Consider the following 15,950-nt stretch of genomic DNA (forward strand, 5'->3'; position numbering starts at 1 on the left):
AATCAGGTAGCATGGAAAGTTCGAGTTCATACAATTTATCACTGATGGATGCATTTCCCACTGGGGAAGACAGGAGCTTAAAATAGCTACATTTGGCAAACACTCTTAACCAGAGTGACTTCCATATATTTACCAATAGGCTGCATGTATGCTTTCTGGGAATTGAATATGACTTGCAGTCAATGCTCCAATTCATCCAAGAGGTGTTCAGTGGGAGGTCAGGTCAGGGCTCTGTGCAGAACACTGGAGGTTCTCCACACTAAAATCACCAAAATACATCTTTATGGACCTTGCTTTGTGCACAGGGGTACAATCATATTGCAACAGGAAAGGACCTTCCCCCAACTATTGCCACAAAGTTGAAGCCGTATAATTGTCTAATATGTCTTTGTGTGCTTTAGCATTAACATTCCACAAACCCAGATTTGTACCTAAGACTGCTAGATGTTCACTCCAAAGAACAGGCTTCCACTGCTCTAAACCCCAGTGGTGGCATGCTTTGCACCACTCCAGCCGACGCATGGCGTTGCTTTAACTTAGGCTCGTGTGCAGCTGTTTGGCCACAGAAACTGAATTAAGTTCACAACGCACAGATGGTGTGCTGATTTTGCTTTCAGCAATCCCACTCAGAGAGTTTGTGTGGTCTACCATATTGTGGCTAATATTTAATAATAATATTTGGCTATTGTTGCTCCTATATACTTCAATTTCACAATTAAAGTTAACCAGGACAGATCTAGAAAGGCAGAATCTTCCTAAACAAAAAGAAATTATATGACAGTACAATATTTAAAGTCACAGAACTGTTCAATATATCCCATTTTACTCCCAAAGTTTGTCTATAGAAACTGCATGGATATGTACTTGATTTTATACACCTATTAACAATGGGAGTCGCAAAAACACCTGAACTCAATAATCAAACAGTGTGTCCACATACTTTTGGTAAATTCAGTGTAAATACAGAATTATTGGAGTATTCACCAAATCTGATACACATGCACAACCTAACACCCTTTTGAAGCATAGGTTTCTTGGCCTTGCTTTCTGGTTAAGGAATTTGGGTAATACTTTGAGGGCTGATTTCTGTAGTTTTTAACTTGGAAACATTGTTCAGAAGTAGGGTAGAATGTGGAAAACTTTGGTAATGACGAATGTTCTCTCTGTGCTTCGCAGTCCAGAGAACAGAAGAATGTGCTGAATAAGTTGCTTTTTCTTGTGGTTTTAGGTTGTTTAGCAAATGTTTACATTGTGTGGAGGTATACATACCTTTACCGGCATGGTTGTAAAGGAGGTTATTCCTGTTGCATGTTTTAAAGTACTATTCTATGTTCCCTTCTGTTACAGTATTTTACCTGAGAATAAGCATTTTACATGCTTCAACTGCAAGCACAGGTAAGGACCTCACTTTGTACAGAGGGGCACAATCTTGCTGCATCAGGAAAGGTCTTCCCAAAAGTTTTGACAACAAAAGGTGGCAGCAAAAAATGATCTAACATGCCTTTATATGCTCTGAAGTCATATGACAGCTTTTCGATGAGCTTGAAAATCTCTTACTTAATATTTTGTGAAAGCCAGTCACTGAAACTGACAGATATATACAATGTAATATTTTTGTAATGCACGTTCAAATGGAACTCTACTCTCTTATATTCAACTAGTTTACATTATATATTAAAGTATCATTTCCACAGTTTATTCTAAATAAAGATTGCTAGGGTTAGGGTCATGGTTAATCAATATTTTGACACAAAGATACACACATCTTGTCTGTAGTCTGTAGACAGACCTTTCTTGACATTATTATTCATCAACACTGATACGCAGATGCAACCTCACATCCAATACGTAATGCTGGTCAATTGCCTGCCCATCATCTACATTCAGATAAATGAGCAACCTGGCATTCTTTTGAAACTTAGTTTCAAGGTGGAGCTGTCTTGCCACTTGGCTGTAGAGGTTTGGCTATACTTTCAGGGATCGTTTCTGTAGTTTTTAACTTGGAAATGTGATTTGAATGTGTAGGTCTCCCTATCTACGATGATGAGCCAATATGCTTCCTTTTGAGAATGAATTGGGTGAAGTGTGATGGTTTTATTTCATGCACTTCATTCCTGATGAATGTTCTTACTGTGTTCCACAGTGTAGAGAAAGGAAGTATCTTCTGCGTGGGTTGTGCTTTTGAGTCTTAGAAAGAAGGAGCTAACTATTTTATTAAGTTTTTTGTTCTGGTTTTGCTTATCTTATTTGTGGATATATGTCTTTTTGAAGCAGCTTAATAGCATGTTTGTGAAAGAAAATGCAGCTTGTTTTGTTGTGTTGTTTCTGTCTACAGTAATGTATCAGTTGTGTCTGCAACATTTCCAGTATTTGCCATCAATCATGCGAAGATGCTATTCACATTTCTTCCACTGCAGGGACACAAGATTTGAAACTATTGTTGGGTTTTCTGAGTTATGTGAGAACTCAGTCTTTTTTAACTTAGTTCACAAGTCTCATGGAAATGGAAAAGAAAACTGTACAGCTATTGTTGAATATCTCGTTATTTTCTGTGAAATTGGTGTGCATATGCCTTTTTTCACATTTAGAAATCCATTCACCAAACTGACATATATGCAATTGAATGTTTTGTAATGTAGGCTCAAATGGAGCAGTTCTGCCTTTTATTCAGTTAGGTTAAATTACACATTGAAGTATCATTTCTAGAATTTTCAATTTGAAAATCTGTTTTGGAAGCATCTCAATATGTTAAGTTGCAATGCTTCCTTTTGGAGTATTTAACAAAATTGATTTACAGATGCAATCTGACATCCTTTTGAAAAATAATTTCAAGGAGACACTGTTTACGTTTTAGTTTGAAATACTGGGTTATCTTTTCAAGCATAATTTCTGTAGTTTGTAACTTGGAAGTGTGATTTGGATGTGTATGTCTCCCTATTCACGATGATGAACCAACATGGTTCCTTTTGAGAATGAATTGGATGGAGTGTAATGGTTTTGTTTCACATACTTCATTCTTGATGAATGTTCTTACTGTGTTCCACAGTGCAGAGGAAGGAAGTATGTTCTGAGTGGGTTGCTTTTTTTTTTTTTTTTAGTTTAAAAGAAAAGTTCTTAACATTTTTATTTATAAAACTAGAACTATTTTTATAGTTCTTAACACGTTTATTTGTTTATCATATTTGGGAACATATATATTTTTGTTGCAGTTTAATAGCTTGATTGTAGAAAAAAAACTTATCCTGTTGTAGTTCTTCTTTTTGTATGCAGTAACGTTTTACGTAATTAAAAGCAGCAGGTCTATGTCTGCACCATTTCATGTATTTGTACTTCTTTGGAAGTGAATATTCACGTTCTTCATTTGCAAGGACACTTAAGATTTTAAACTATTGTACTGATTTGTGAGGACACAATTTCTTAATGCTTACAAGACTCATGGAAACTACAAACAAAGTCTTCTGCTGGGTTATATTTTCAAGGATAATTTCTAACTTGGAAATGTGATTTGAATGTGTATGTCTCCCTATCCACAATGATGAACCAATATGCTTTCTTTTGAGAATGAATTGGATGGAGTGTAATGGTTTTTTCATGCCCTTCACTCCTGATTAATGTTCTTGAAAATCTGTTTTGGAAGTGTTATCTCAAGATGTTAAGTTGCAATACTGTCTTTTAATATAATGTAGCATAAAGATTTATTTTGTAACATTTCTGTTATGATGTTTCCTGCTGTATCTTATAGATTGCTGGATGGAAATATAATTAAAGGTGTTAGGTTCTCCCGGGTTTCAAAAATGTACACTTTTCCTTGTAGGGCACACAAAGTAGGGACTGTTATATAATTGTGGAAATGTTGTTATGTACAAGTGTGATGATTTGGCATGTTTTTAAGGAAAATTAAACCTGATATTTTGTTTTGAAATCAAGTTATGCAAGTCCTAGATCTAAAAATAATAATGTTATGGCTGTTTACTAATTCTAGTTGGCATATGTAGTCAGTTGTGTGAATATGCACATTACATTTCTTCAACTGCAGCTGCACCTAAGCAATGAAACTTCAATCATTTCATTCTTGTCTGTCATGCAAAGACCTGATTTCTCCACTTGCTGGTCAGAAGACTAGTGAAAAAGGATTTCTTCAATCAAGTCTTACTTACAATGCTTCTGTTAAACTGACCATGACCCCTAATTCCAGTCCAGAGTCAGCTGGTGTTATGATTAGAAGTATGCTTTAGGTGACCAGTTTTGTATTTCAAAAATAGCTGTTGTTAAATTTCTATCAGCAACATATTTTGCAAAGGAGGTAATTAGCCACTGCCATCTGCATTCCTGCCTTGTGGAACACCCGGAAAGTAAAAGGCTGAAGTAGAACATACCAGTGAGTGGTCAGCATGTTAGCATTTTTAATCTGGTGGTACCACTGGAGCTGGCCAGGGTTGGAACTGAGGATGAATAAGTGTCACACCACGTATTGTTGTATATATGTGTGTATGCATCACACCATGTATTCTTGTAGTGTGAAGACCACTTACAGCTTTATGGCTTTATGCAAACCCTAAAAGGCTCAACCAGGTGCACCTGTAGAGAAAAAGGGTGGAGCAGGGATGGAAAGGTGGGTAAGAGGGTGGGTGTGGAAGAAAAAAAGGAGGGATAGAGTGAAACAAGTTGGTGAAAAGATTTAGGAGCAAGCATTGCTCATTTCTGGGGTATGTGAGAAAGAGAAGGGAGAGAGGGGGTCCTGCCACCCAGGTTTGCCACAAGATGGTCATTTACCAGCTGGATGGATTTGTCCAGAGACTCTGGGTGGTGGCTCTGGACCCTCCACCTCAGGAAGGCAAGCAATGAATTGTTCTTGTATCACCACACCCACGCCATCCTTGGAGTCCTTTCCTGGAGCAAGAAACTATCATCTGCAACAATCTTGTTGCTACTGCTTGAAGATGAAGGGCCAGCCCAACTCCCTGAATATTAAGCTTCGTAAACGCTGATGAGTTTGTTCCGGCATTTGGCCGACCATCTGCAGTATAGCTCTCCTCAGTGCATCGCATTTCAGCTATGCTGCTATGTGAGGCTGCTGAGCTGTGAGCTGGGGCTCCCCTGAGAGTAGGTGTAGTAGGCGGGCTACCAAACTTTCTTGTGGCCATCTGCCACAAGCTCGAAGAGCTCCACATACACCTCTGGGTTGTCATGTGGAGACATCACCGAGGGGAAAATAAGCGACACAGCTGGGGTGGCAGGTGGCTGAGGTAGGCTGTGGAGAACCTGGCAGTTCTGTATTTGCTCCATTGTGATGGTCTAGAAACAAAGGAGCTGCTCCCTTTGCAGGTCAAGGAGCACTTGATGTCGTCTGTGTTTCAGGCTAGCGAGGACAGAGAAGACTCCACTGTGGTCTTCTAGTCCTAAGTACCAACACCAGTGTGTTGTTTTCAGGAACAGGGAGGAGAATAAAGGGAGACAGGCATAGATGACATACATTGTTCTATATTAGCTTAAAAATGCAGGAAGTAAAACAAAGACAAATAGTAAACATTATCATCATTATCATCAACAGTATCATTTTACTGTCAGTAAACATTATCACTCTCTGGCCAAAGATATGTTTGACATATGGGAGCAGAAGCCACACATTGTTCATCCAAATAATATAATAACTTTGGGTACATAACTATTTAAAAGTAAGAAAAGAAACATAGATGAGTTTTGACATTGGATTTAAATGGAGAAAGGGATCTAGACAGACTGACTTGGGGAGGGTATTCCATAAACAGGGAGCAATTCTGGAGAAGGGCCGTTAACCCAAAGAGTGGAGGTTGGGAAATGGGACGGCTAACAGACCAGCCGAGGAGGAGCTGGGCGCATGGGTGGGTGTATAGCGGAGAAGGAAAAGAGCTAAGCGGGGCAAGATTAAGTGCCTTGAATGTGTGGAGAATTTTCAAATGAATGTATTTAACCAGTAGCCAATATTTAACCAGTAGCCAGTGGAGATGGGCTGAGATGAGCAGCTGTGAGTTAAAAGACAGGAAGCAGAATTCTGAACCATTTGAAGTTTGTGATGTAAGCAGTAATTAATACCAATAATCAAGAAGGTTGGAAACAAAGGCATGAATAAGATGCAATGGTAGCTCAGTGGTTAAGGTGCTTGACTGCTAATTAGAAGGTTGCCAGGTTGCCACTGTGAGGCCCCTGAGCAATTGCTTAAGTTGTGTTCACTCATAATTGTAAGTTGCTTTGGATAAAAGCATCAGCTAAATGGTCTAATCTGTGCTATGTTGCACAAGTGGAATAAAGAAGATTTAACAACAGCATTAACATGAGTTTCAAATAACAGAGTTGAATCAAGGGTGACTTCCAGATTTCCAAACAGGTTGGAAAGGGAAACAGTTACATTGCCAATGGGGGGAGTTGTTGAACCAGTTAGTGTTGATGTAGAGCCAAGGACAATAAGCTTATCACTGATAAAATTATGCTTCATCCAGAGTTTGAGTTTTGATAGACAGTACTCCAGTAGTCTGAGAGGTGGGTTATTAATGGCTTTTTTCTTTAAGTAAATCTGACTGTCATCTGCGTATAAGTGAAAATCCAATTTAAAGTGACACATGATATGGCCAAGCAGGAGGATGTCGCTAATAAATTGCAGGGGTCCATTGATAGAACCTTGAGGGACCCCCTCAGAAATAACAAAGGTAGAAGAGATATGACATGAGAGGTTAATGAACTATTTCCTGTGATGTAGGAGGAAAACTAGTGAAGAGCATAACCATTGATACCCAGCTCACGAAGCCTAGAGAGAAGGCTAGAATAAGAAACTATGTCAAATGTAACAACTAAACTGATAAGAATGGAGAGGGCAAGAAGAGGTCATTAGTAACTTGAGAGAAATTTCATTACAGTGGTAAGAGTGAAAACCTCACTGAAAGGATTAAAAAAGTGTACTGTCATCTAGGTCCGCTTGGAGCTGTGTAGCAACAACTTTCTTATGAACTTTGGAGAAAAATGGAAGATTGAACATAGGACAATAGTTACAGAAATGATTATGCTGTAGATAAGGGTTTTTTTTTGAATGGGGGTAACTACTGCACTCTTAAAGACAGAGGGCACAAAGACAAGTGATTGATTAATAAGTGTAGTGAGGTGTGGCACTAGGTAAGGTAGACATGCTTTAACAAGAGCTGTGGTGATAGATTCAAGAGTGTAGGTAGTGGTATGAGAAGTAGTAATGATATAAGAAATCTGAGAAGAATAAACCATTTTAAACACAGAAGCAGGCTGTTGTATATTTATTAATAAAGAGAAAAACCGAGGGGAAAGGGTTGTATGCCTGACCATAAGGGGCCGCTAGAAAACTATAGATGTGAGAGATTTCCTTTTCAAAGAAATGTAGAAAAGAATCACAATTCTCACAAGAAACAATGCGTTTTAAAAATGGACGTTTAAAAAGCTTGGCTGTTGGAAAGAGTCAACGCAAGTTAGCGTCTGAATTCTGAATGTGATTGGAAGGGTAGGTTGATTTTTCAGCATGTAAAGCATCTCTACTGTAATGGGTGGCTCACAACACAACAGTGACCACCAGAGGGAGGCCATAAGCCAGCAGCTAATCTGGGTTCGTTAGCCTGCTCTCCCTCAGGTGGCCTCACCCTGTATAACAGCTTCATAAATACTTCTTTGTGATGCATTGTTGTGTGATGTGTGCAGAGCTTGCTGGTAATTTGTATTGGCATCTTCAGTGGTATTCTGTGACTTTCTGACCTGTTCTCTGTGAGACTTCCCTGTATGTGTCTAGTTGTTTTCTGAAGTATCAGTTGTTTGTTTACCATTTGTTTTGTCTGTCTGTCTCATGTATCTCCTCCAAAGTAAGGTGGTTAAGGTGGAGGTTCCTGAGTAGTGTGGACCCTGGTTTGATCCCTGGTTAGGCTAATCAAGTGTGCCTCAGCACCAAACACTCTCCTGAATTTCCTTGAGTTTCTTCCACCTTCCCAGGAGAGTAGAATGCATAGCACTTTGCTCTAGTGAACCCACTCTTCAGTTTGATCCCCATCCCTGCAGTTACATGGTTTGGTTGGCTTCCACCACTCTTCTCCACTACCCTTTCCTTGCACTACCTCATCTACTCTTGGGTCCATCTAGGAGGTCCCTTCCTCAGAGTATCTGCTGCTGTGCAGTCTATCAGGCTGCTTATCCTTGAAATATCCTGGCAGCCTTGCTGTTCTGTCACGTCTGTAAGCCAACATTTGTTTATAAGCCTCAACATGACTGTAGAGGCTAGGTTTCTTAGAGTCTTTCCAAATGCTGACCAACCTGTTTCATAATATGAAGCGCTGGAGTAAACCAGGGCAAGAGAATGGCAATGGAGTTTTTATGGGAGCAAATCGGTCAAGCATGTCTGCAGTGTTAAGCATTGTAACATACACTTCAGGAGAAGGGGCATGGTCCAAAGAGAAAACAGAGGACATAGACTGGACAGAGGTAGTTGGGTCAATGGGGTGAATCCTGTGAAAAGAAATTAGTCTTTTAACCCAATAATGATGCAAAGGCATAAACAAAATAAGCATTTGGTTTGAAAGTGGGACAGGAAGAGAATGAAGAGACAAGACTGGAATAGAACAAGAACAGGCTGTAACGATCCCACTCGGGACAGGCAAGAGGCAGAATGCATATGCAGGAGGCGGTTTAGTAAACGTGGGAAACACAAACACAAAGGCCAAAATAAACAGAGGCAAGAGGAAAACACTACAGCAGGTAATACACAAACTGGGCAAACAGTAAAACATGGGCAGCAGCAACAACAACAACAACAACAACAACAACAACAACAACAACAACAACAACAACTACTACTACTACTACTACTACTACTACTACTACTACTACTACTATGGCAAGCCTAAGCATAATCACAACACAACACAACAAACTAGAAGACAAAACACAGGGCTTAAATAACCAAGACAATTAGCCACTAAACAGACTCAGGTAAACATGGGAACAGGGAGAACCAAAACACGGACTGGAATGAAGGAACAGATGAACGGCGGAGAAAACTAAACCAAGGAAAGGAACGGGGAAGTAAAGGAAAAACAAAGACACAACAGAGAAATCATAAAACAGGGACGCCAGGAGGGTGGCCAATCGTCACACAGACCAAGTTTAGTGTGTATCCATTAACATGAGTGGCAAAGTATACCAACTGGATAAGATGAAAACAGTCAAGGAGTGTGTAGAAATCTTTAGCGAATTTACCTGCATGTGATATTACAAATAAACAACAAGTGGTGTAGATGTGGAAATAGCTAATAGGATGAGTTCAGATCATTCAAATAAAAACGACGGTCTGGATTTTGGTGGGCGGCAGAGTAGGAGAGAAACTGACCAGGCTAATTTAACAAATAGGTGCTCAAAGGATGTGGTAGATGTCATGAGACGCTCCCCCTCCCACGTGTCACGTGGTACGGCCTGCCGCATGCTGGGGGGTTCACCGTCATTTGTAGCCATGCCCTCTGTGATTGCACGCACCTGCACGGGGTTTACTGTCATGTGATTTGTCTGTCTATTTAAACCTCTGCTAGTGTGTGCATCGTGTTGGTCATTGTTTGCTGATGTATGTAAAACGTTTGTGTAGCCACTGTTAAATGTATAAGCCATGTCCGTCATTAATGTTGTGAGTGTCATCGTTATAGTATGCGTTCTATGTTAATAAATGTACGTCACTGTCGAGGGAGTCTGTGTCGTGCTCCACGCCCTTCGGCACTCGGGCCAGCAGCAGCGTTACAGTAGACGTAATGCTGGGTTTGGTAATGTTAATTGTTTAATTTATAAAGAACATATCAAGTATTAATTCTTGGCCTATGGATGATTTGCGAGAGGGAACAGACATTCGGTAAAGAAAATGAAGTGTTGAGAAGCCAGAGAAGCAGAAAGAGACAGAGTAAGTAGAGATTTACACCAAAAGGTTTATAATGTGCAGGAGGGTGAGAGGTAGTCCAAAATGAGCGTGTGTTAGTGCCAGCAGAGACATGGACAGCTTTATGAACGTTTCGTCTTGGACTGCACTGGGTGTAGCCGTGGGTGCAGCGATTACCAGCTTTAGAGGTAATAGAATACCAGCTTTATTGATGGTTGTAGCAGTGGATTTGGGAAGATGGTGAAAGTTGTTAAGGTTGAGCATGGCTATGTATGTTGTGTGGTGAGGATGGAAATTTAGCAGTGAGCGCAGGCCAGTACAGGAGTTCCAAGCTGAGGTTCGCTCTGCTGTGAAAGCAGGCGCGCCTGGCTGACGTGGCGGCAGTGAAGCCCGGACAGCTTAGCGGGTATAGCAGTGGTGAAACCAGGTCTACTCGATACACACAGTGGTGACACCAGCAGGCACGCTCAGTGAACAAGGAGGAAAAACAACAGTGAACAATGGATAATGGGAACGATCGGGACCTGTTTCCCACAGTCTACATAGTGTTTAGATCTTAAATGAGAGAGAGAGTGCTCAGTGTAATGGTGTCTCTACTATGTAAAGATCATCTTTATTTTACAATGTTTTTGGGAAACCCAGCCCAAGCTGTTACTGGTTCTCAAATTACTCCAAACTGCACTTCTCAGATCAGTCTAGACAGCAGATCTCGGATTACTCCAGACCACAGATCTCGGATTACTCCAGACCACAGATTTTTTCAGTAACATAATATAGCTGTATATCTTGAGGCTGTCCTCTAGCACAAAAAACAAGTGTGCTTGGCTCAGGGCTGGAATTATTATTAGTGATTGGAGGGCTGTTATTATATATAATTTGTCATGTAACTGGACAATTTCCAATTATAAATATAAATAAGTTATTTCCTTAAAAAACTGCATTTTAACTGCAGTGACCTCTCCAATTACTGTCCCATTTGCCTTTTTTATTTATCTTTTCTGTCTAAGACTTTAGCAAGTTATTGCTCAACAGTTTTGCTCCTGTTTCAGAAACAGGAATAAGTAATTGTGGAATTATAACTTAACCAGCACAGACTAAAATAGTTAATAACCTACTACTAGCCTTAGATTGTGAATATGTTTCATGTTTGATACTGCTATAGGTGAGTGCAGCATATTTTAATGGACAGACTTGAAACACTGTCATTCCTGGTAGCAGTTGCTTAATGCAAATGGAGATTTTTCTCGGAGCATAAAGTGTGCAGTTTGTTGTCTATTGTCAAATTTTAGGCACCTTATTGTTCTCATTTTATATACAGCTTCTTGGACAACATAATGTTGCCTTTCCATTTACATTGTCAGTACACAGTTGTACCTGCCAGTTCAGCCAGATGAAGATACAACAGCCCGAATGGCCAAAAATATATTTTCTTCTAAACTCTGGTAAAGCATCAGTATTGGTGCTGGACAGTTAGTAGTTTTATCCTAGACATTAATGTTAATTCTATAAAACCAAAAGCAGCAGTTAAGGAATTGGTGCAATTTTCATAATGCTGCAACCTTTATGCAACTAATTTATCCAACTGGCTAGTGTCATGCCACAACAACTCAGGGATAGGCCCACATCTAGGCAACACTCTCCCACTGGTGCAAACTCCAATTTCCAAGTACCCTTGTGTACTGCTACCATGTCACAAACACCCCTCTACAATTGTCATTCACTCACCTTCCAAACTCGCAGTTATTCATTTGGTACATTTAATAAGAGCTTTGATTCGGCACTCACGCTTCACCCGTGATTCATATAAGATGTTACAAGTTGCTTTTCTCCAGTCCTCAATGGTCCAGTTTGACACTTGTGCGGTGCATATTTTGCATACATAGGGTACATTTTCATTCATGTACTATTTTCACTCATGTATTACACTTTATTCATGCTCATTTTTAAAAACATTTATTGAAAATTTTTATACACACAGAACGTAGTAAATGATAAATTAGACAGGGCACAGTATAGTGGAACATAACAAAAAAACTCTTTCTAAATACTCTAAAAATAATGTGTGAAGTAGCAAAGGCCCTTAGAAATATAAAATAAAGAATGTGGAGTACAATAGTGTGTTGTGAAGTATAAAGTGAATTGTGTATTCTTAAAAACATTCTTCTGGTATCTCCACTTTGACATATAATCTTCTCCTTTGAAGAGCTGTTCATATGAGCCCACTTTTCCCAGTTCAACTACCACTCACACTAAGAACGAGCTTCTGTTTGTTTTTTTCCATGCCCTCATTAGAGTCTGTCTTATTTGTGCTCATAATTAATCTTCATGATGTATTAGGGAAGTTTCTTGGTCTGGCTGTGTGTGTGTGTGTGTGTGTGTGTGTGTGTGTGTGAGAGAGTGTGTGTGTGTGTGTGAGAGAGTGTGTGTGTGTGTGTGTGTGCGTGTAAGGGGGCCTTTGTTCCAGCCTTTGCAATATGTAAATCCTGCTATGATCTGTCTGACTTTCACTACTCCAGAACAGAGATAATCCACAGACTGATATTCACTGAAGAAAGCAGAAGCCGCCTGTTTGTCAATGGTCAGAAATGTGAACAGAGTATGGCATGTCTCTTTTTGTGAGCAATTGGTCTTCTTCGTCGCCGATGACCCGTGAATGGCGACAACATCCATTTTAAAACCTTTAAAAGTTTACTCCTGAAATGCCTTATTTAATGATGATTTAAGCCAAATAAATGCATGCTTCACATCCGCGAGCACTACAATTTCACTAAGACTTAGTGTGTTTTTTGACCCAGGCTAAAAGAACACTAATATCCTCTACACTGGAGATGTGCTTTCTTGTTATTCACTGATGCCTATGGCACCTGACATGAACTTTGACTACTGTAGTCCATTCAAATGTTGTTTCTAAATCCCTAGTCAGCTAGTCTTAAAGTTAAACATTCAGATAGAAAGATGCAGACTTCAGAAATAGTAGAGAAAATAGCTGGTCCTGTCCTTAATTGCAGGTTAACGTTAACAAGCATTATTGAGGCACCCTCCAGAGAATGTCTAACAATCAAACAAATATCCCATATTTGATACATTTCTCAGAAGCAATTATGTATTCATCCCACCTTCTTTTACATATTAGTGTTTGCATTCGCCACCATCACATCCAAACCATACATTACTCAATATATGCAAACTGATATTCCACACCCACACCACTTGGAAGCCATTACCACCACATTCCATGAGAAGACATCTCTTGACCTTATCCTAAAGAAGAGCCTAGTGGAGAGGCCCACTGAAGCCTACCCAAGATCCTTTGCAGAAATCATGTACACAAATCATTCTGAAAGGACACAGAATTTCTATACATTCTTATGTTGTATGTTATTAATATGTCTGTTAAACCTCTTTTCCCTGTAAACACTCTTTTTATTACCTCAAAAATCAGAGTTTAATAAGTGGACTACTCCAACTCACTACTTGCTGTTCTTCCTCTACGGGCCATCAGACCTGTAATGCAGGAGCACGAGTGATCTTCCATCGTCATGCCCCCCTACATGATGACAATGGTACAAGCCCAATCCATACCTCGCGTTCTCAGAAATTCAAGTACGACTTAGCTTGAAACGCCGTCCCACGAGCCTCATGGAAGACATGCATCAAGACTCTTCTGTGTATTGGCACCCAAGATGGTGGAAAAATTTTCCATTGGCTGTCCCAACAGCAGAGTGTCACAGACTGCTCCTCGCCCCATAGTCACATGGTACGGCCCGCCACGTGCAGGGGGATTCACAAATGTACCTTGTCTCTGTTTTTGTAACCACGCCCCCTGGGATTGCACACACATGTATAGGGTTTAATGTTAAAGTCTTGTATGTCTATTTAAACCCCTGTCTGTGTGTGCTCCCTTTGTTGGCCATTGTCGCTACCTATGTCTCTTTGTGAGTCGTAAATGTAAACAGTAGCTGTAGCACGTAACGTCTGTGTTTGTTTCCACCGTGTTGTATTTAAGTGTATATTGTTAGTGTTCAATGTTTAATAATGTTCACCCGTGTAGTTGTATGTGAGTGCCACTTGTATTGTCCATGTTTATTGTTAATGAATGTCTTGCACAAACGAGGAATCCTGTGCGTCCTGCCCCGCGCCCTGCGGCACTCTGGCCAGCGGCGTTACAGAGTCCCTTGATGTCTTCAAACACAGACTGAAGACTCATCTATTTGTGGAGTATTTAAATGACACTAATCCCACACCTATGGAAATATTACACTATTATTGATTAAGTGAAGGCATCTTGCACTTATTGTTTGGTATTGCACTTATTGTGTTCAATACTCGACTTTTCATTTGTATTTCTTTCTAGGTATCAGCATTGACTCCTGTGTCTAGCAGCATCCTAGTTCAATGATTCAGTTTCACTCTAACCTATCGTACTGGCTAGGATATCTTCTATGAGAAGATGACTTTGTGAAAACACTTTTGAAAGGCACTCTGGATAAGAACATCTAGTAATGCCATAAATGTAAATAAACTGGCAGCTCTCTAAGTAACATCACTAAAATTACATTATTATTTAAGAAACATACAAACCATATGGATATGTTTAATAATCAGAGATTATGAATATATACTTTTATGACCTTTATATTAGACTGCTGCAAAATGTTGCTGGCTGGCTGCCTTCCTGTCTCTTTACATAAGCTTCAGCTAGCCAGAGCACAGCAACAGAATGTTGGCGCGTATTACCCCAATCTTAAGTAGTTTTCACGGGTCGCCTAAACTCCATACTGACTACAAAGTCTTGCTTTTGACATGTGAAATCCTTAATGACATAATTCTTTTGCTGATTTCTTTAAGAATTATAGACCATCCCGACCAAATATGGACCTCGATTCCACTGGCCTAAGAACACACTGGCACCCCACAGCACTCCTGCCATGGCGGGATAGCGATGGCCAGAAACAACCCACGTACTGGCAACATGCCACTGTGCACTCCAGCCATGTTCTGATGTCCGTTAGAATTTAAAGGAAACCAAACACAGGGATCAATAGTGATTTAGTAGGGTGTTACAGAATTTAACATACTAAAGATACAAAGAGCTTGCAGTGGATAAATAAAATTAAATGTATCAGAAAGACATTTTCTAAAACATTCAAATTGAACTTTACATTTATTATTTTCATATTAACACCCCCCCCCCCACACACACACACTGCTCTGATTTTTTTTAAACTATACTTAAACAGTCTGAAAGAAAACAAAGGACATATTTCCTGACAGAAAGCACTAGTGAGGAGCGAAATCGACGTTCTGACCATGCACATACTACGAAAGGGACACGTTTGGAGTCTTTAGAAATCAGGCATTTTATGGACCTCTGTTACCTGATGAACATAATGAATGAGTGTTCTTCAGCTTGCATGCAATAGTGATTTAACGTGAGGCATCTGTCAGACCTTACTGTAGTGAACATCCATGATGACCAGTGACATCTATGTGAACAAGAGCATGCAATACCTTCAACAACCAAAAGGGATGGTTGAATGTATGAATGTATGGCAAGTTTTAAGCATTTTTGGTATAGTCTGTGGGACATAAGGTCTGATTTTATTTTTGTGGTTCTCCGTTGGCTTCTTGGGGGGCCTCATGGCCTTTAGGATCGCCAACCTTTGGGCCCTGGGCCCCATTGCTGAGCTCAAAATGCCCATCCAGGGCTCCAGGCCAGATGCTGACCACTTCCATCATTTGAGGCAGGCCTACTGTTAACCCCCACAATCACTAACAGCTCAGTGCGTGGAGGACGTTTTTCTTCAACAGCTCCTAAGCTCTGGAAAGGTGTTCTAGAGAATATTAGAAATGCCAGCTTCAAAGGTCAATCCCCTATCTCCCACCCTGCAAAGCCTGAAATCCAAACACTTTATCATCTCACACAATGTCAACACACACACACACACACACACACACACACACACACACACACACACATATTCAATCTTAACACTTGGAAATTCTAAAGCACCCACCAGTTCCTTACCATCACACATAGTTTAACAATGAT

At 40.1% G+C, this 15,950-nt stretch overlaps 2 non-coding genes across 2 annotated transcripts; both read left to right on the top strand.

The window, feature by feature from the left end:
- Positions 1 to 1,961: 1,961 nt before the first annotated feature.
- Positions 1,962 to 2,173, top strand: LOC113581873 (small nucleolar RNA U3). Its single transcript, XR_003411106.2, has one exon. It is a non-coding gene; the product is annotated as a small nucleolar RNA U3 (small nucleolar RNA).
- Positions 2,174 to 2,864: 691 nt separating this feature from the next.
- Positions 2,865 to 3,076, top strand: LOC113581874 (small nucleolar RNA U3). The gene has a single exon (XR_003411107.1). It is a non-coding gene; the product is annotated as a small nucleolar RNA U3 (small nucleolar RNA).
- Positions 3,077 to 15,950: the final 12,874 nt, after the last annotated feature.

This window comes from Electrophorus electricus, chromosome 6, assembly GCF_041902795.1.
Source record: "Electrophorus electricus isolate QZ-2024a chromosome 6, ASM4190279v1, whole genome shotgun sequence".
NCBI classification, from domain to species: domain Eukaryota; kingdom Metazoa; phylum Chordata; class Actinopteri; order Gymnotiformes; family Gymnotidae; genus Electrophorus; species Electrophorus electricus.